Source organism: Manis pentadactyla, chromosome 8 (genome assembly GCF_030020395.1).
Source record: "Manis pentadactyla isolate mManPen7 chromosome 8, mManPen7.hap1, whole genome shotgun sequence".
NCBI lineage: Eukaryota > Metazoa > Chordata > Mammalia > Pholidota > Manidae > Manis > Manis pentadactyla.
In genome coordinates this window covers 7974544-7996219 of record NC_080026.1, presented here as the reverse complement: position 1 = coordinate 7996219, position 21676 = coordinate 7974544, and the positions used below count along the sequence as shown (strand labels likewise).

The following is a 21676-nucleotide window of genomic DNA, read 5'->3' as shown; positions in this document are numbered from 1 at the left end:
AAATCAGGTTACAGTGTAGGATGCACAACTATATAAATATATAAAAGGTACTGAATTATAAAAAAAAGCTAAGATCACAATGATAATCATGTAAACAGTGATCATTCTTTTATTCTCTTCCTTTTATGTTTATGAATCAGAACATTTTGATACTTTTTTATCCTTTACTCCTCTAAAGAATTTTAAGTTGAGAATTCTATAGAAACAATAACTACAACATTTGATAAATATATTTCTTTATATAATTTCTCCGAAAGTCAAGAATTTCTGTTCCTCATAGGATGTCTATTAATTATCTTTGATGTTATGTTGGGCATTATTATTGAGAAAAATCTTTGTCCAAAATTTAAGTTGGAAGATTAAATCCTATTATGACCCACCAAGGCATAGTACTGAATTTACATTGAGACTAGTACAAATAAATAAGGATATTTTCTTAAGATACTGATTTTATTAAGAAGATTTTCTTAAGATCTGTAATATTGAGGCTTACAGATGGTACAAAGTAAGTTCGAAGAAACATTGAATTCCATTTTTTATGGCAATCTTTTTTACATGCAGCTTATATTTTTATTTAGGATCTAACTATTTAAGAGTGCCTTGGCACCTAGTTTTATACATAGTAGACTCTCAGAATATATTTGTTAACTGAGTGAATATTAAGTGAAAAAAAATGAATGACTGAGAAAATTATTTCTTACTCTGACTAACTTCTTGTTCTACTCCAAGGCCCAATAAGTGTGAATATTATTATAATGTTAAGACAATGTTATTGGTCAATGTTTATCCTCACTTGTCTACCAGATTCAGCAATCAGTATTTATGCTAATCATAAATATAATATGGAATAATAGACTATGAGAATAATTAAGTAAATGTAAGACTCTGATATAATATTATGGAGCCATTAAAATTATATTTTTGGATTATTTCTGATGTCATGAAAAAAATGTTTAAGACATAACACCTGATACATACAAAATTGAAAACACCTTAAGAATATCATTACACAAACATCAAAAATAATAATTAAAATATTAATTATTGTCCTATTATTATTTTGGGAAAAAATCACATAAAAGATTATAAGACTGTGACTATTTTCTTCCTTATATTTTTCCAAATATTCTAAGTTTCCTACAATAGCTATTTATAAACTTTACAACTATAAAAAAAGATACTACTTGGACAATTTTTTAAAAAACCAGGCAAGTAAAAACCAAAGCATGCCTCAAAATGATAAAAAAGGGAAGCAATCAAACATTGAGTTGATTCATAAAAGCTAATGATGGGAAAAAACACATTCAGAATAACTGTGAAAAGTAGCATTCAGGCGCACTATGTATGGACTCCATGACAGGAGTTTGGAATTCGCCTAAGAAATAAGAGAATTATTAAAATTATTATACGCTTAAGTTTATTTTTGTCAAAGTGGTATTAAAGTATGGAGTTGTCAGGTGTTAAACATTACCCAAAAAATAGTTTTTGATTTTATTCCATTTTCACATAACAAACATTTATTGGGTACTTCTGTGCTCCAAACTGGCACTAGGCAGTGGGGATGATACGTAGGCACATCAGGCAATAGCCTTCACCGTGCTGCAAAGAAGGAACAGGACACAGTGGAAGACAGAGGAACAGGCGCACTAACGTGCAAGTGATGCTAGGACAGAAGTCTATCCCATGCACAGACAGAGCATGAAAAGGATCATTCTTGGGGCAAGAAGAGATCACGGCTTTTCAGGCACAAACAATAGCAAAGGCTTGGAAACAGAAACAGCTTTGGATATTTAGAGAAAAGCAATTCGTTCTGCAGGACTAACGGTAGGGTGGATAAATCATGGGGAATAGACAGCCCGGGAAAGGCAGCCATCCTGCCATCCTGAAGAAACTGGGCTTTTAAAGGACATAACTTACAGTTTTAAACAGTGTATTTGATGGGCTTGTTAGAAAGATCACTGGTGACTCTGTGGAAGGCTAATTCTAGGTAGGGGAGATTCAAAATGACCAATAGAAAAATTCTTACATTGGTTTAGTTTGGGGATGATGACAGTCTACACAGGAATATTGGAACATCTGTCTTTTATAATCTCTGATTTGTTTTACAATACTTTTTGTTCAATTTTACTAGAACTTACTGAACTAAAGTGATGATATGCATAGCTCATATTATAGTAACAGAGAACATATTAATACGACAAATATTTTATCTATCCAGAATTACTTCAAGGGACTGAGTTACCACCTGCAATATAATAATCTCAACTAACACATGTCTACACATACAAATGTACCATGGAATCTAATGAATTATCAAGGTCATCCTTGTCATACGAGTTTTTGGTCTCAGAACCTCTTTATATTATTAATATTACTGAGGACCTCAAAAATCTTTTGTTTATGTGGGTTAAGTTTATTGATCTTTATATTTACTATATTAAAAATTAAAATAGAGAAATCATGAAAATATTTATTAATTTATAAATTAAATTACAATAACAAACCAAAAATAATATTTTGTGAAAATAATCATGGTGAAAAATAGTCATAGTTCTATGAGAAGAGTATCTACTGAGAGGAGCATTATTTTATAAATTTGTAGATCTCTTCAATATATGGCTTAATAACTAGATTGTTAAATCTCCTTCTGCATTCAACCTGTTATAATTTACATTTGGATGAAGAAAATCTAACCTTGCATAGATATGTAGCTGGGGATTTTTATTAGCCTTTTCACATAATTGTGAAGAATCTTTGATAGTCTATTAAAACTTGGCAAGTGAAATCTGCCACCATAGCAATGAACTTGTATTCTGTCACACAAAAACCTACTGTTTATCTTTCACATTGAATGGATCTATTATCAGTGTATGATTTTGTATCATTATCCATTGATCATGTGTAAGATATCAGTTGACTGAGTTATGCAGATCTATGAAATGTTGAAACATTTCATCATCCATCTGTGAACATCACCACTAATTACATCAGAAAATCCTTGAAGTTTTGAGATGCTGTTGATCTCATGGTGGCGGACACAAGCTTTCCAAAATTCTTATTTTCTCTTGAGAGCTCAAATATCACTGGTAACAAATATCATCAGCTATTTTTCTTGCAATGATAGGCTCACTTCATTCATTTTCAAAATATCCAAGTCTGAATAAGCAGAATTTATCAGTCCTTCTTTTAAGTAAAGATGATCTCCTGTAGAAAAGCAGCCAGTTCCGCCTCCAAGTCAAACAAGAGCGCACATGCTCTTTTCGAGGCAACCATCACCATGCTCTGGCATGTGGCACACACCCCCTATTTCACCGTATAAAAAGAGAGATACTTGCATGCCTAGATGAAACAGAATGTCGGAAACATTTCTTTAGTAAAACTAGCTTTCATTCATCTATCTATCTAATCTATCTATCTATCTATCTATCTATCTATCTATCTATCTATCCATCTATCCATCTATCCATCTATCCATCTATCCATCTATCCATCTATCCATCTATCCATCCATCTATCTATCTATCTATCTATCTATCTATCTATCTATCTATCTATCTATCTATCTATCTATACTGGGATTGAATGCCAGTGAAGAATACAATGACTACTCCAGCATTTTGGTGGCACTGTCTGGAGAAGTGGTCAGGCCAGCTGTTGTCATTGTTCTTGCACCACAAGTGCACATGTCAATACAGTGAAAAAGGCAAAAAATATTTTTGTATTGTTATGAAAATAGTTATGACCTGATGGACTCCCTAAAAGGTTTCAAGGGAACTCCAGGGGAGTCTGTGGGTCACACTTTGAAAATAACTGCTAAAAGCATGTTAATAATTGTTCTGTTTTTTTTATTACATTCTGTATGCATCAGAGACTATAAGCATACTGAGAACACGACTGTGGAGTTCTTTTTACATAACCCACTGAGTGGAGGGAGGGTTGGAAATGAAACGTAGAAACAGAGGTTAAACAAAATGCCTAGGAATGAGAAAAAAAGAGATAGTATAGGAGAACGAGATAAGGTTTGGTCCCAGAGAAAGCTGGGATTCCATTCATTTTGATACCATAGGGAATTGTCTGTAGATCACCCTCTTATTTTCTTTTTCATTGCTTACTGATTTCTATTTAACTTCATAATAACGTTCAAAATTCATTTTTGGAATTTTGTCAAAAGACACTCTTCTTCACTCAGACAGGTTGATATGTAGTCTTCAAAATGCCTGAAATACTAGGGTGCAATCTGCTAGACTCCCTAAATTGCCCGAAACCTGAACTGCGGAGGGGCCAGTAGCACTGATATTAAGGCATTCTAGACCTAAAATCAGCCTTTTACTTCTTTGGTTTCGGACCAAGACACTGACACACACACAGCCCAAGATACCACTGGCTTTTTTAAACTGCCTATCACCTTCCAGGGTAATATCAAAACTGCTGTGCTGTGGCATTTGTCAAGTCTCAAAGTAACTTTTTCCAGGATTTTCAAATCCACTGAATTTCTCAGACTGAAATCCTTTATGTGACAGAATTCTTTTAGTTTTCCCTCTTCTATATAATATGTCATTGGAAAGCTGGAACTTTGGTTTCTCTACTTTATTCAAAATTTCATGTAATTTTAAAATTATTAATATTTGCTTACAAAATTAGATAATGTTATCTATGACTTGTCATTCAGCATCTATTCCTCTTCATATGGATTCCTCCCACTACATCCTCCACACAAATAATTTTACATCTCCAGATTCAACATGTGCTAATAATGACCCTCACTGCTCCACGCGACCACCTCTGGCTCAATGTATACATGGCTAATTTACTCTTATCATTCTTAAGATACTCATCTTATAACTTGTTTTTGCCAGTTTGATGAATTGCAGTCTAAGCAGTTAAAAAATTTATGGACAAACTGTACCAGTATTTACAGGTCTGATATTTTTAGTGCTCCCAATTGGAGGTCATTTTTTACTACACAATCCATTGCAAGTAGTATATGCTACATAAATATAACATGGCTTTCCTAAAATTTTGCTGAACTCTAAAGAGAGACATGAGATTACCCATTTACACAATTTTCAGGACAACACCCCTTTGACATTTCAAAACTAACTTTTTATTAGACCCCTTCCCAAAGCTCATCTACTCTTATAATAAAATTTTCAAAGTACTCATTTTATTATGAGTGACCACTCAGTGGTCTGCAGGCTGATAAAATATTCAAACATTCAAGTGTTTCCTTAATAACTTTACATTGAGTTCACTGATATTTTGATAAGAGTACAATAAAGATCTTTGTGCAAAATAGACTCACCCTATTCCATTCGAGAAATAACGTATGCTTTTATTTATCCATTTGAGAAATAATGTATGTTTTCAAAGCAACATGTACTTATTTTGGAGAACATATACAAAATAACCCTTTGGTATACAAAATAAATTAATAATAATGATTTTGCTAGTATAGACCAGGGGTCATTTTATCATCATCAGTCTTTCATACTTTGCTTTTTGCTTTATGTAATGAGCATGTATTACTTTTGTTATAAGAAAAATAAAATGCAATATTCTATTTTTAAAAAAGAAAATTTATAAAGGAGAAAACAGAAATCATAACCTCATGAACCAGAGGTAAGTATTACATTCTTCCCAGGTTTTTTTTCCTAAGTAAAAACACTTCTGCTTTTTGTTTTACATTTTTAAGATGATGCTAGATGTATGGTTTGTATGGTACATTTTACATACCATTGTATCCTGAGCATTTTGTGTAGAAGGAAAATATTCCTGAAACATTATGTTTAATGGTTTTATAAAATCTCATTATTTGTACAGACCATGATTTATTTAACCATTCTTCTAACAGTGTGTATGTAAACTGTTTTCAGTTTTGCTTGGGCGAAATTACTCTTCCTGAATGGGGAATAGTTTGATGGCGACAGTCAGACAAGGGTCCCAGTTCACCTTTAACTAAAGGGATCAGATTCATAATGCAAACTTGACCAACAAGATACTCATTCCCTAGAATTTTAATCTTTATCCTGAAAGCCAAAAAGAGAAAAGAAGAAAAGAAAGGAAAAGAAAAAGAGAAAGCAAGCTTGAAAGCCGTTGAGCTGATTCATCCCAGGAGGTAGCAGGGCTTCCCAGAAACCACACAGGACCCTGGCCGGGCTACCGGGTCACCATAGCTCGCCTTACTCCTGTCATTTCCAGTCTAGATTTTAACCACCCCTCAACTCTGTGAGTTGTAATAACTTTCCAACACATTTCCTTCATACTTAAATTAACCCAGCTCAGTTTCAGTTGCTTATTCAAACAAATTTGAAATAAATTATTTATAAATTTTTGTTGGTAGCCAAAGACAACAGATTTAGGCTATATGTGTCCCCCTCAAAATTCATATTTGAAGCTCTACCTCTTAGTACCTCAGCATGTGACTGTGTTTGGAGATAGGCTCTTTAAAGACGTGATTAAGTTAAAATGAAATTGTTACAGTGGCCCCTATCACAATTTGACTAGTTCATTTAAGAAGAAGACATAGGGACAGAAAAAGACAGTAGGGAAGCACATACACAGAGAAAAATCATGTGAGGACACAGTGAGAAGGCTGCCTTCAGTGATTCGAGGAGAGAGGCTTCAGAAAATAACAGACCTGCAGACGCCTTGACCTTGGACTTCCTTCCCAGCCGCCAGAACTGTGAGAGGTGAATTTCTGTTGTTTAAGCTATTTGGTCTGTGGTATTTTGTAACGGCAGCCCTAGCCAACCAATAGAGCGGCCAGTTCTATTGGAATGGCACTCTTCTATCTCAAGTCCAATAGTTTCCTCCAAGTGGTGTTTATGAAACAGAAGCAGACGAGTGACATATATTATAAAGAAGGTGGATGTCTGTAGGGTTTGGGATGGCATATGCTAAACAGTAGAGATGTCTCTTAGAAATAACTACTAATTGTTCTTGAACATTAGATCATTACTGAACTGTACAGCATTACCTCCTTAAATGTCCAATAGAGTAAAAAATGAATGTGCTTTCAATTCACAGTAAGAAAAATTTTGACATTAAGTTAGTTTAAAAAGAGTTTGACACTTGAGGGTTTATAGGCCAATTTTCTCATACTGTAAGTTATGTGGATTTTCAAGGAGGGAGAATCTCACTGTTCTTTACTTAAAGAAAGATCATTCATAGCTGCCAGTGTATAAAATAATTGATGCTAAAAAAGTAGATGCATGTAAAATATGGCATGGTCAACAAGATTAGCATGACAATTTAATAAAGAAAAATAGTCTTTTCAACAAATGGTGTTGGGGCAATTGGATGTCAATATCCAAAAGAATGAAGTTGAACCCCTGACTCACACTACATACCAAAACTAACGAAATAGATCACGACATAAATGGAAGAGCTAAAATTCTGAAACTCAGAGAAAAACATAGAAGTAAATTTTCATGAATTTAGATTAGGCAATGTTTCCTTATATATGATATAAAAGCACAAATCGCAAAAGAAAAAAATTACAGCCAAAGATTACAGATACTTCATCAAAATTCAAGCCAACCCTATAAACAGAGCACCTAAGACAGAAGAGGCCATAAGAGAGGGCAAGGACTTTGCCCCTTGTAAGGTTTATTCTAAGTCAGAAGAAAAACTCACATTTGCTAGAGAGGAACTACTGTCCATAGGTAACTGAGAGGAGGTCAGAACCAACAGCGAGGAAATGTAGAAAGAGAAACATTAGAATATGAATTTTGAAGGACTAAAAATGTAACAACAGAAGGTTTAATATAGATAAAAATGAAAGCTGATGTTTCTTTTTTACCATACCATTTTGAAATCACACTCCTATTCATTCATTTGCAGAACATGATCTATTCAAACACCACTGAGCACCTACTGTGTCCTGACCTTCCTAGGCGATGCACAGACTGGTTTCCGTCCTTAACGTCTGCTCCCAGCCCACCCCTCCTCGAGGGAGTCCTTCCAGGGCGAAGTGTCTAAGTTTGAGCAAGATGAACAGGTGGCTCGGGATTTTTTTAACTAATAGTTTGTAGCATCTAACCAATAATCTCATTCAAATTGATTTTTCATCAAATAGTGCCTTTTAAACATTTCTTGAGCCAATTTCACTGCATTCTAGACACTATACTATTTTTCACAGAACTTCATAAATTGTCAAAACTTTGTGTGTGTGTGTAAACGACTGGTTTAGATTTGTTTTTAGACCAGTAATTTGTCATCATTTTATGTGAAATTTAAATGTACTTGATATTCTCCTAGATTTGTTTATATAAAGGCCAGGGACAACTCGGGTCCTGAGCTCTGTGCCAAGACTGCACAGATCTGGCCGGTCACCCATGTGCCCCGTTCCTTCCATTTCTTCTGCACTCAGGGTCCCTCCTAAGGCAGATGATGTTCCTTATGCTTCGGAGGCTTGTGTGTTCTCCCTTCCCTCCGCCCTGAACACCTTACCCTGCTTTGTTAGAAACTGTTAAAATTTTTAACAATTAATAAAGTTCTGTGAAAAATGGCATTCACTGTTATTTCATTACACATTGGTTGGTCTACTGTTTGAACTCCACCACTAAACTGTAAGCACCATATGGGCAGCAATTCTGTTTTATTTGCTATATTCTGGCACCAAGAACAGGTACTCTCCTATATTACAGGAGGGCACTTTTTTTTTTTTTTCAGTGAATGAATGGAGTCGATTTAGGGAATCATTCTAAACCAAATATTTTGAAATTTCAGCAGGTGAGAAAGCAGATGAATGACAGCTACCACATCCGGACTGCACCACCCCGACTCCTCTGTCTGGGCTAAGCCATCGTGCCACCACCGCACAGGTGATAAGACTTCATACAAACCCAGACTCCCTGGGCTCAGGACTGAGCCTCACCACTTGCTGTCTAACCAAGGGCAAGTTAAGTTCACTGTGCTTTGGATTCCATATCTATAAATGGGTGATTAAGAATAGTACCCCCCTCATAGAACTGAGAAAACATTTGTGTGATGCTACTCAGAATAGAGGCAGGTATGGACTAAATGCTATACACTTTTGATAGATTAGCATAACAAATGGGAAGCTAGGAACATGGGCAAAAGAAAAGTTTGAAAAGGAAGCATTTGGGGTGGTTTGGGGATATTTAGGGTATTTGGGGAAATTTGGTTTAATTTTTTCTGACCACAGTTGTTCTGAAGGTAAATTTCTTCCTTGCACCCACACCAGTATTATCTGAACTGAGAGGTGAAATATGCCTAACTGACTAATCAGAATTTCAAAGGGAACTGGTTATTTCCCAGATCAAAGCCCCACTAACCCTGAGGCTGAAGACTGTAGGAGCACACTCACCTGGTGCCCACTCTCCACCCTCCCCAGAACCTCTTCCCCCTCTTCCCACTTCTAAGGTAGCCAAGTCAGGCCTTGTGCTCTTGGTAGTTACAGGCAAGAGGGATATGGGCCTGGCCTCTCCAATTACCCCAGAGGAAAATCATACCTTGTATGGAACCCTAGGCAAAATTTTGGAGGGATGCTATTGTGTGTCACCTCCTACTAATATGCACCCATGGGGACTGCCTTGTCTATAAAGTCCTACCGGTAACTCCCAACAAGCCCCAGATTTTTCCTTTCCTTGTCTGCAACACCCCAAGAAGGTGCTCATATGTTATCCCTCTTTGAATCTTGGGGTTCCCTGCCAGTGCCTTCACATAAGGAGCTAGATGATTCTTACTGGATTCCTCTGGGAGATTCTGCATTTTTGTTCCCTGTGTTGGTGGCAGTGGAGGTGACTTCTGGGTCTCAATCACTTTGCCCCTGGTATCTCTGGTTGGTAATGCAGAAGCCTGGCTGTGATCCCCAGTGCCTTCCTGGATACTGTATAATTTATGAGGCCTCCAAGTGTGCCTTCCCCTGACCATGCCTTAAAGAGAAATTGCCCTAATAAATAAGTCTCCGGATACCAAATTTCCCAGCAAGAGGGGACCCTATCAGTAGAGACTACTAGTATTGGCAGCAAAATCCGGTATATTACTTTTACCTGTGTGAACATTCTGGATATACTGGCTGCCTAAAGAGCTATTTAAAAAATCAATCAATAATGTGAAGAGGGAAGAAACAAAAGCCATAAAATGAGTTGCAGTGGGTTTAACAAAAACTAATTCCATCGCTGGGTTCAGGGGATATAACCAGCTGCTGGTGTTCTGTTCTGGTTTATAATGTTACCTCACCTTCTCCACGACATTGTTTTCCCGTAAATCTCTGTGCCATCCATTCCTGTCTACACATTATGTTCCTGAAATAGACACCAACTAAAAATCTCTTCAAGGAGCTTTGTGGAAAAAGGTCTAACTTGCCGTGCTGCTCCTGGAAGAGGAATGCAGTGGCTTGCTAGCAGTTACACAAGCAACAGTCACAAAGGGAAGGTTTAAGGACTTTTTCACCAGTTATTCTGCTTCCAAAATGCACAGTGAGGGAAAAGACCAGTGTCAGACGCCGGGTGAATGTGCAGAAGCTCCAAGTTGCATCCCCCGTCATGCCAGGTATTGCAGCAGTTAGAAAGGTAAGCTCCCCACTGCTCTGGACAGAAGGAACTAAACTAAAGCAGGAATCACCATCCTCTGCATGGAATTTTCCTATTTCTGGTTGGCATCTTTCTATTGGGACCATCGAAAGTGCTCTATGGACAAAGATGTTCTCTTACAATACTAACACATCAGAAATACCCTGTGAGCCTGTAAATCCATAGAAAAAGAAACCACAATTTTATAGGAGCGATAGCAACAGCGTTTGGCAATCTGCAAGTTTGCTACTGCACCTCAGAAACATTGAGTCCCAAGCACCTAGAAACAGATCATCACCCTGCTTTGACTTGAATTGTTTTATCAGACAGGCGAAAAGCACCTACCATCCCTCTGCTTGAACCAGTGTGTTCAAGAGTGACAACTGTCAGTGAGTAACTGAAGGGAGCAAGAAGAAATATGAGAAGCAAACGTGTTAGGGCTTGGGGAGGGGGATGGGTCTTTAAACACATACCTCAAACAGGTAGGAGGGAGGGAATCCATGAGAAAGACGTTTGAAAGGGCCTCACGTCCACCCAGAGGCAGCTCTCGTGCTGTTTGGAAGGGCAGGACGGTGCACACGGGGAACCGAACCTCTGCAGTATCATTGCTGATAGTGACCTCTGACTAATTAAAAGGAACTCGATGTTTTCCGCTTGACATTGCATGAAAAGGGGATTCTTTCCCACTTCCGGCAAGCTCTTTTGTTGGCGTGGTTGAATCAGAGTTAGGAGGAATGAATCCCTGTCCCCTCTCGCCCAAGGCAGGAGGCAGGTCTCCTCCGCAGCCCAGCCTCGGCCTCGGGAGGCTGCACACCCCTGCAAGGCGAGGCTCCGGCAGCAGCCCGGCTGCCTCCTTTCCTCGTGCGGAGTTAGCACTGAGATCTAATTTTTGCTCCATTCTTGGGAACAGTATGACCTCTATTCACAGCTAGCTAGTCCGCTCCTAAGGCACCGCTGAAGGAGGGGGCTTCCAAAGGAGGCCTTAAATAGGATGAAGGCAAGCAGAGGCCAGGACAACTGGCCGGCTTCCAAGCTATTTCAGGCCAAAGAATCCCATCTTGTATGAAAATGCTGAACTGCAAAACAAACCTGATTTCCGTTCGAGGAAGGTTGGGGGGGAGGGGAGGAGGGGGGCCGCTGGTCTGAATTCACATGCAAAAATGGACTTCCTGCGCTGCTCAAACTCTGTTTCCACGGGCTCTTTCTCCAAAGGAATGGCTGGCATAAATATGCCCAAGTCCGCGACGGAACACCCAAATGGCTTACCTGATTAAGGAAATTCACCCATCCGCAATGAGGAAGAGCATCTCCCAGAGACCCAGAGGATGACAACGTGCCTCCGGCTGCAATTGTTCAGATTCCTTCTCGCAAAAGGTGACCAAGTATTTACAAGGGCTGCAGTCTCACTGAGGCAGGACGAACATACAAACACACACACACACGCACACATACACACATGCACCAGAGACCTCTGCAGTATCCTCTCGGCTTCATCCTCGCCTCACTCTATGGTACCTAATACAAATCAGCAAACTGCTTCTTTTAAAAAAAAAAAAAAAAAGTCGAGGCAGCATCTTACATCCTATCGCCATCTAGTGGCCGAATCTTAAACATTTTCTCCCCGGCAGGGTTTGCGTGTTCTTTGCCGACCCCTTTCCCAGCTGCGCTTTCCGTCCCGCCCTTGGCTCTCACCACGGCTTCCTCCTGTTTCGCCTTTATTCCCAATGTCTCTGTCATATCAAACTTCATGAATCAAAACGGAAAAGGCTTAAAAGTAGAAATAGCTATCATACGTATAGCAAATAGCCCAAGCATCGTTTCTGCATTTTGTTTTTTTTTAAGTGTCACTTTATTCCAACTATGAATTATGCCTTTCTTCACAAATTGTAGAATTTATAAATAAAACTTTGTCTTTTCATTCCACCAGGAGAAAAGTGTGTGTCTCTTTATTACAAACTGACGACTTTTCTTTGGTGATCTACTTGAAATGTTTCTCATTTTTCACATTGTCTTAATAATTGGCTCTGTATTATAGTGCACAGCTATAAGGTGTGAGTCTTACCTCAAGTTCAACACCAGTGAGCATGTGCCCTGAAGTGAGTCACTGAGCGCTTCCATGAAAACTTACATTTCCCCATCTTTACCTGTAGCTGAGGTTAAACAAGATAATTTCTATGGTTTCATTATATTTTACTGAAATACATTTCCCCATTTTGTGGACATGTACTTAAAACTTACTTAGAATAACATGTTTTAGTAAGTAAATATGTTTTGAATCCAATTAAGGATTGCCTACCGGTAGAATAATGAAAGTCACATCTATCAGGTTTTCCTAAGACAATGGAGAATCCATGCTAAACTATTTATACCTGCAGAAACTGAGAGTACAGCTTTCTGGGTTACATACTGTACTTTAAAACCAAAACAGTCTTTCACATTTGGTCATGCATAAGCTTACGATTAACTATGTGCAAATTTAGTCATTTTGAATAATTTGCAGTAAATATTTCATCCTGGTTGTCTTCTACCTAACATGCCTATTGTTGATAACTATGTATCTTCTATGTGCTTTACCATTTATTAAATGACATCACTTTCAATATATAATTTTTCTATTCCTTACTACAGGACAATATGAAAGATACTATTACTATCATTATAATATTCCCATTGTACCATTGAGAATACTGAGGCTTTCTGAACTTTACAAGATTTATTCAAGGCCACGTATAGCTTGCAAAGCAATAAAACTAAGGCTCTTGGTCCCCAAATCCGTTTATACTTTGCAACATCCTCAGAACTCCACTTATCTTTCCCTGTTCTAGAATCATAGGAATGTGATTTTTATTTGTGTGCTCACAAAGCATTTACTAACTCTTCATAAATTACTCATGGGCCCATCTTCTCACCTATAAAAGAAAGAAATTAAGATAATTTCCTGTTCCAGCTCAAAAATCCTGTATTTTCACCAAAGCCAATCAAGTTAGCATGAATGCATCAATTAAAATTATTCAGTGTCTGGAAAATGGTGTTCTTCAGTCTCTGATAGTCAGGGTGATGTTGAAAGGAGCTGGAGAGACAGATGACCAATATCTGACCAATAATGCCAGGATGTTAGACATAAAGACAAGTGGGAAATCTGTGAACTGACACACAGAATTATTTTATCTTAGATAATCATATTTTATATATACAGCATGACAGTCTAGAATACAGGCATAAAAGTCATACCCCAGGCCACATGCTTTAATGCCTTCTAATTGCTTATATAGGGGTCAATTTTTTGCGTGTTTTCTCATCACGTTCCCCTCAACAGCTCTCCCTCTCTGCTGCCCAGAGGTGAATTTGTGCTCCAGGCTGTGGAGGACCAGAGCAGGGGAGGGCGTCTGGCCATCCGCCCTAGTTAAACAGAACTGCTACATGTGATCCTGGCAGCTGTGGGGCAGCCCTCCCGCCCCAGGCAGAGTCAGCACCAGGTGGGCCAGGGCCTGGGAGAAAGGAATCACCAGGTGTGGAAGAGGCAGTGCCCAAAGACAGGGCCAAAGAACTCCCAGTGAATTTCTGTTTCCTGCTCTGGTCTTTTCCAAGATCCAGATGCTGTGCTGATTTGGGGTCCCATGGTGGACCCGCATCAGCTCCATCTGGGCTTAGATGAACCTGGGTTCTGTTCCTCTGTGAAGTGCTGACAAGTTCAGTCACTGCCGGAATCCCAATGCGCCCCCTTGAAAGCCATCAGGGAGTGCTCATGCTCTGGGCACCTGACACTTCGTTCATTCACCTCTTCAATCACCTGCTATAGGCCAGGCACTTTTCCAGTTTCTGAAGTTACATCAGTGAACAAATCAGATCAAAATTCCTCCGTTAGTGGAGTTTACTCGACAAGTGAGACAAATAGAAGGCACACCGTGGTCAATACACACAACCACCCTTCCGCCCCTGTAGCTTCGTTCACAATGTCTTTTCTCGTTTTCTCAAGAGGTAGAATCTTTTTCCTTTTGTTAACACAGAACAGCTTTGTTTTATTGTAGAATATGGTTACTTATCCAGCTGAAAGCATTGGGTAGAAGTAAATAAATGCCGTTGTGATACAGAATCTGAAAATAAAGGCCAACATCCCACCCATTGCACGATGACTACATTTAATGAGTGAATAGCTTGTCATTCAGTACATAAGACATTTTCATTCATCAGAGTTGAAGCAGTTTAACAATACTGATAACTTTAATTTTCTGCATATCAGGCCTGGCATGAAGGCCAAAAATGACACTAATTCAAAGAATTTTTGTTGAATTAGTGTAGTACACACTTACAATAACATTCATAAAAGTTGGCAAAAGCTATATTAAGATGAAACTTTACCTGGGCTAACTCATAACCCTAGTGTACTTCTCCCTGTTGACCTTGTGCAGAGAGTTCTATGCACGTGTCTTTTTTGTCTCCCAGATTATAAACTCCCTGTGTAAAGAGTTTTGTATTTCATTTATCTTTGTGCAAGAAGTTAATTTATTGAGCTAGAATTTTCTCTTTGTCACTGTTGTTTCCAATTTCAAAGAATGAAAAGGTAATTTTGCCCCTTAATGTTAGCCATTCCAGGAGATCCTCTGTAATCTTCTCTCAGAAGGTGGACAGGATATACTGGCCATTTCCTATGTGACAACACTTCAACCTGTGCCTGCATGGACTGGCTAAGAGGCTTGGGCTGTACCTTTCCAATGAGACTTTCTAATATGAGAAAGAGAACAAGAGCACACGATGTCCTTTAACCTTTCCTAGTTCTGGTCCACTCGGTTGTGAGAATTGGACGGTTTTGGTGGTCTGGCTCTGGTGGGAGTTAGCCACAGCCGTTCATTGCTCAATGCTCAAAATAGAAAGGAAATATTTTAATGGGACATCATCATTGCCAGCCAATCTTGGATGTTAAAGAGGAAGACAGGTTACTCAGATGGAAGACGCTGTACCAGGTCTTTCTGTCTGTCCGTTCTAGACAGACAGGAGAATCTTTGAAAGAGTTCAAGGAGAGCTCAATATCAAAGGCTGAAAAATCAGTGTGATTAATATCAGAGTATTAGTTAATAGTCAGCATAGAAAATAAAGGGAGTTTGTTATTAAAACATTCTGCCCGATGTCCATCTCTAGAAGTTCTGAACTTTTTAGTCAGCTGTCTTATAAAAAATGTTAATTAACTCTTAATGAACTTGAGGTCCAGCAGGGAGAAGAGGGTCATTTTTTTTCCCTATTAATTTATTTGTACCCTGCACTTCATTTAGCTTTGTTTATTTCCCCCAGTCTTCAATCACTGACAGTGGTACTGATCTTTCCTCTACCACTTTCTATTCATTCCATCGATACTGTCCTGTTAACACAGAAATCATATCCCTGAGGGTCACCTTGCTCTGGCAAGAATGAGGGCCTGTGTAGGGACAGATTGGGGCCGTCCCTGTGTGTCCATGGCATGTTTCATCACCCAAACCTGTCCTGGCCTGAGGCAGCGACCCTGCCAATGAACTTCCTGTGTAGTGCGGCCCTTGGTGGTTTTTGTTTTTTTTTTGGTATCATTAATCTACAATTACATGAAGAACATTATGTTTACTAGGCTCCCCCGAGAAGGGGATCATTTTTGATCTTTGGCCAAAAATTCCCCAAAGCAATGGTCAACTTCCTAGGTTTTGAATTCTAGATTCCCTTGCTTAGAATTATAAGTGACATATGAGTTTCATAGCAGAAAATGTTTACAGATTCTCCTGTAATTTGTTTGGAAATCTGGGCTCCCTGAGTAACATGAATCTGAGTCCTCCCTGAAGGAAAGAGATCCGGATGTTGGCACCTGGAGTTGAACCTGGGAAGGTCTGACCTTGGGATGGCGTCTCAAAGGATATAATGGTGACGGCACACAATTGTGGGGGCTGGCAGGCCTTCTGATGGAGTGGTGAGTGACTCCAATATACACAGCAAACACCAGAACCAGAATTTGAACCCAGATCATATGATTTTAAACCCACAAGACCACTGTATCACTACCTGGCTTCAGAGTCTACCTTTGCCTCTTGCAATTGGCAAATGGACTCACCTAAAGCACTACACTGATGTGATCCCACAGGAAGCATAATTGACCACTTGAGGATTTTGCTTTTGTAGATGTGAATTTCCCAGCCCTTTGTAAAATACATGCAGCATTCTGCAAAGATTCACCACCAATTGCTGCTCTCCCACAAGCACTTACTAACTCAGGGCCTACAACAGCCACTATTTCAGAAATAGATACCATTTTCCAGCAGAAAATAATGAACTCTTATCTTGATTTCTCAGATTGTCTTTTTGAAAATGAGCCAGAAATGAATATGGAATTTCCCTGCTATTAGATAAGTAAATGCAGAAACTGCAATGAAGAATGCTCTTTCAGGACTAGAAACACCTAGTTCTTTTAGCAAGTTAAAAGCTACGATTTCTTCATAACCCAAAATTGACCTGTGGGTTTCAGAACATCTTGTAGATAACTACAAGGTAAACATTTGAAACTGCGATAAAGTCCATACAATCCCACCCAAAAATCCCTGGCTATTTTTTCAAACATGACATCAAAATATGTGAGGGCCTTTCCCCACTGGAATTTACTGAATCAAAGCTCGTACTGACTGGTGTTTCTCCCCTTATAGGTTTGCCGTCTTTTTAAAATCACCTTCCATCTACTGAGCCTAAATCATTGGAATTGTTTTTCTTACTGGTTCTATTCTAAAGTATTTTTCACCTCTCTGTAGAACCATTGTGTCTCTGGGAACACAGAAAATATTGAAAATTTTATAGAAAGGTTCTAAAAACTCACTGAAATTACTCCTGATTCTCGCTCTCTCTTACTGGCAGTAGAGAAGAATGAATGGCAAAGTTTTCCCCACCTCAGCACAATGCCATATGGTAAAGTGAGGGAGCCTGGGAATTATCATGGCCCACATCATAATGATCAGACCCCCCAGTCTTCCCCATCCTTTCCCTGCCATTCTATCCAGAGCAATGAAAGCCAAATTTAATTACAAAGCCATAGATGATCATTTCCAGGGATGCAGTTACATCCTGCTGGAAGATTCATTGCAATTTTTTTTTTCAATTACATAGGTTGCTGTTGGTGTTGGAGAAGGAAATAATGGTATTCCCAACCAAATGAAGTTTTTATGGGCATAGTAATACACAAATCTAATTTATTGAAGGGAAACAATGTAAATGTAAAGCTTGTAAAAGAAGGTAAAGCTTCTGAGGTCAGCCTTGCAATATTGGTTCCAAAAGGCATTAAGTTACAAAATTACTTTTTATCACTTCATGTAATATTTTTCTCTATTATACAACCATTCAACCCATGTTTTAAAAAAAAATCACTTCAGTGCTCTGTATGACTTTTCAATTTTCAATCCTTTGTTGTTTGGGGGACTGATTTATCTTGGTCTTTTTTTCTTCAGTTAATGTGTCAGAGCACATTATCAGTAGCTATGAAGGATGACTTCAATGACATTTTTGAAAATAACAATCTCCTTGCTTTCCACAAAAGCCAGGAGCTACCATACCTTCAGTGCTTGGCTTCCCCCCTTCCCTCTGCTCTGAGGATCTTCTCTTCTTTGGCTACAAACCCTCTCCCCTCTCTCTGTGCACCTCCCCCTGCTGACTCCATCCCCTAACCTCTTTCTCTTTATGATTCCCAAACATGTTCCAGTGTCTGGTTGAATTAAGCTATTTTTCTGAAGATGGTCTAGATAACAGCTCCTGACTACTGATTAATCAAAATTGCAGAATGAAATTCCACTAAAATTTACAGGTAGGATAAAATGACTCTTTAAGACTCATAAAACAGAATGTCAATACATATAATTCCTTACCACTACTTTACAGAGATGCTTTTCATAATCACTGAGGAACTATGTCACTGGGAAGTCCTCAGAGATCATCTAGATGAGAGTTCTTACTTCAGACAAGAGGAATAATGTCAAAATAAGTAATGTGACTTGTCCAAGGTCACATAGCTAGTTTTATGCCACACAAGTCCATTTGAATGTTTGTCTACAGTCTAACTATGAAGGAAATTAAGATTGAGGAAGTGCACCAGCATCTAGGAAGCAGAATGGAAGTGAGTGGAGTATTTCTATATATGCCACAATTGATTTTCCCAAATGTTCTGACTGAGAGATGGGTGAGATGACGTGTATGATTACAGTAACTGTTGAAGGTGATGGACTAACCAGCATTGGTTTTAGCAAAGGATAAAGAAAGTGACCATCCTTCCATCTAGCTCCACCTACTATCTTAAATATTAACCACAAAATGTTCAAGCTCAATGGCAACAGCACCAGGTACTCAGAGTAGTGTTGACAGCTTTCAGGAATGCAGACTCAAAAAGAGGAAATATCCACGAACAAATAGTCTTCTTGAAGTTCTATAATTTCTTTGAAAAACCAAAATGTAATCTAAAAATGTATTTCTGTTTCTTTAGACTGATAAACCACATTTATCTGACAGTTATATTTTATATTTGGAAATAAACTTTAATGTTTCCCATGCCTGACATTTATGTCTCTTTCTTTTAATAGGTAAAGGATTTGTAAAACTTTGTCTTCTAAAACAAGATCGAAGTACATCACAATATTTAAAGTGTTATGTCCAGATCTACTGCCACAGTAGGCTAAAAGAGAGTAAGGAACATAAATGTAAATTAAGACAATGGACAAACAATTATAAGAAACTAAATTACTATGTTGGGCTCTATTTTGTGCTCTTTTCCATCCTCTTAAATCAATTAAATATAATGCTTGGTTTTTGCCTGATCTATTTCATTCAGCAATTTCCCCCCTTTGCGAAGAGGAGTCACTTAAAGATAGTGCTACGAAAAATATGGTTGACTACTTACTGGCACCACGAGATCAGTTTACCTTTTTAATATTTACCACATCACTTATCTACATATTGAAGAGGTTTAATTAGATATTTTTAGGAAGAGGACATTCTTTACACTAAAGGAAATAGCTGGTATTTATGAAGACAACTATTTATTTATAGAATAAAACTGAGGTTTGCAATAACTTAGCATAGGCAAACGTCGTTCTTGTCCCGCGAAAAGATTCTGACCAACATCTTTTTCCTTTCACGTTCAAAGGCAGAAAGTCATTGACTTTACCAAGAGCATCGCAAGGCCATCCAAATGTATGCATATGTCATCAGAATCAGATGCTGCGTGTTCCTCTGTGAGATCAACACCTTTCACACAATCCCTAAGCAGTTCCAGTCTTCAGAAATTCATTCAAACTCACATAGATCACATATGGTTACATCTTTTCTCTCTTCCCTTGAAAAAGCAGGAATTTCACTATAGGACAAATAATGGATGTAGGTCATCTGAGGCCTACTTCAGGGCTTCAAAATTTTTAGAAGACATTGTAAGTGACTAGGAAAGAAGGGGCATGGAGGGTCAGGCAATGATTTCGTTTAGCCTAGTCCTCCCAGAGTTGCTTGGAATTGTTTTGGCCTGTTCACTGAGCTGCTCCTTCTGGGACGGCCCCTGTTCATGTTGGAGAGCAGAGCCCTGGGTTGTCTTGCCCACCCCCGGGGTCACTGGGGCCCACAGATGTGGGGCAGAGGGGCCAGGCAGCCACACTCCTATGCCTATGACAGCCTCCTATACCTGCTCATCAGTAGTCAGATGAAAGACAGATTTGTCTGCTCACTATGGGATGTTAAAATGACAGAATCACTTTGTCTCAATATTGTCCATGGCACTTGATACAGAAGGGAGCTCAGAGACCAGTATACTTATTTCCATATTCCACTCAGACTCTGGGAGTCTTACATTCTGGTGGTTGTTATTATATCAAAGTACCCTGTATTCCTCCTCTCTGTGGGGAAAAGCAGGCTAAATAAGCAGGAAAGAGCTCTTTCTGGGTTTGCATCTCTTTAATGAACACATATGGGATGTGACCCTTATCAATTTCTGCAAAAAAGCAAATACAGAATGTGAACCTTTCCAGACTTTAGCAATGATGAAATTCAGAAACTATCTGCCTACTTCTCATGGCAGTTTCTGCCCCACAACACAGAACCTTTATCTGTATCATCTGCCCAGTCTCCTCTCTAGGGGGTCATTGCAGTTTCCCTTCTATGGAACATCTTTTGCTGTAAAATTGTACCTCTGATTTAGTCAAGGTGCTGGCAGGGAACAGATGTTACATTCGAAAAGGGTTACATGAACATAATTTAATGGAGAAACTGTTTACTAAACAGGTTAAGATGGTTGACAGAGCACCCAGAAACTAGCAACGGGGAGGGCCAATGTCTTCAAGGGCAAGAGGAAGAAACAAGAGCACCAGGTCCCAGGGAGAAGGGGAGCTGGGTGGGACCCCGGAGAAGAATGCAGCCACCTAGGCTGCGAAGGGGGATGTGGTGGGGGAGACACTACAACTTCCTACTAATGCCTGCCTTGGGCTAAACCCAAAAGAACCGGAAGATAAGGGCCTCCAGATTGTATCTAACCACGGAAAGTGGCTCCCGGTCCCCCTGCTAGCTGAACCTGCACCACTCACACCACTCCCTTCCGTCCTGAGGCCCCTCCACCCCTGCAGCTCTTGCCGGGCATGGGCGATGCTGCCCTGTCCATGCATGTGGGCACCGCCACTGCGGCACAGCCCCGGGTGCCTCCTCACCGTGCTCAGACCTCTTGAACCTGCCCTGTGTTTCCTTTCACACTCCACCAATTAAAATTCCCATTCTTTTGCAAGCACAGTAAGGACGACGTCCAAATTCTACTGCGTGTGAAGAAGGGCTGGCGGTGGGAACTGGGGCAAGAGCAATGTGTTCCATCTTGCTGGTAAAAATATTTCTTTGTGCTTAAAAAACAAATATGTGAATTTTATGGAAATGAGTACAACCTTTATGATGAGATTCTGTTTAATACTAATACCTTAGCCTAAATATGGGAGGTACTCAGAAATGCATATATTGGTATTCATAGTACTATTTCCAAATCAATTCTAATAATGATTAGAGGAAGAATAATTAATGTATGCCAGGAACTTTATACCTCACATCAGTCTCATGAAACAGATAAGCTTATTATTCTCATGATTTTATAGATGAGGGAACTGAGACTCGGAATAGTCGGGTAACCTGGT

At 39.0% G+C, this 21676-nt stretch overlaps 1 protein-coding gene across 9 annotated transcripts in view; it reads right to left on the bottom strand.

Annotated features, from left to right (window-relative positions):
- The window catches only part of LOC118911834 (sodium channel protein type 1 subunit alpha), a 126702-nt gene that overhangs the window by 96565 nt on the left and 8461 nt on the right, over positions 1-21676 (bottom strand). For 7 of the 9 annotated variants that reach the window (XM_057505462.1, XM_057505469.1, XM_057505467.1 and 4 more), the window contains exon 1: positions 11805-12076. The exons of 1 other annotated variant lie outside the window; for it this stretch is intronic. The gene's annotated coding sequence lies outside the window, so the exon portion shown is untranslated. Of the gene's footprint in view, positions 1-11011; positions 11210-11804; positions 12077-21676 lie in introns of those variants that run through there. One more of the 9 variants, XM_057505464.1, reaches the window with a different exon arrangement.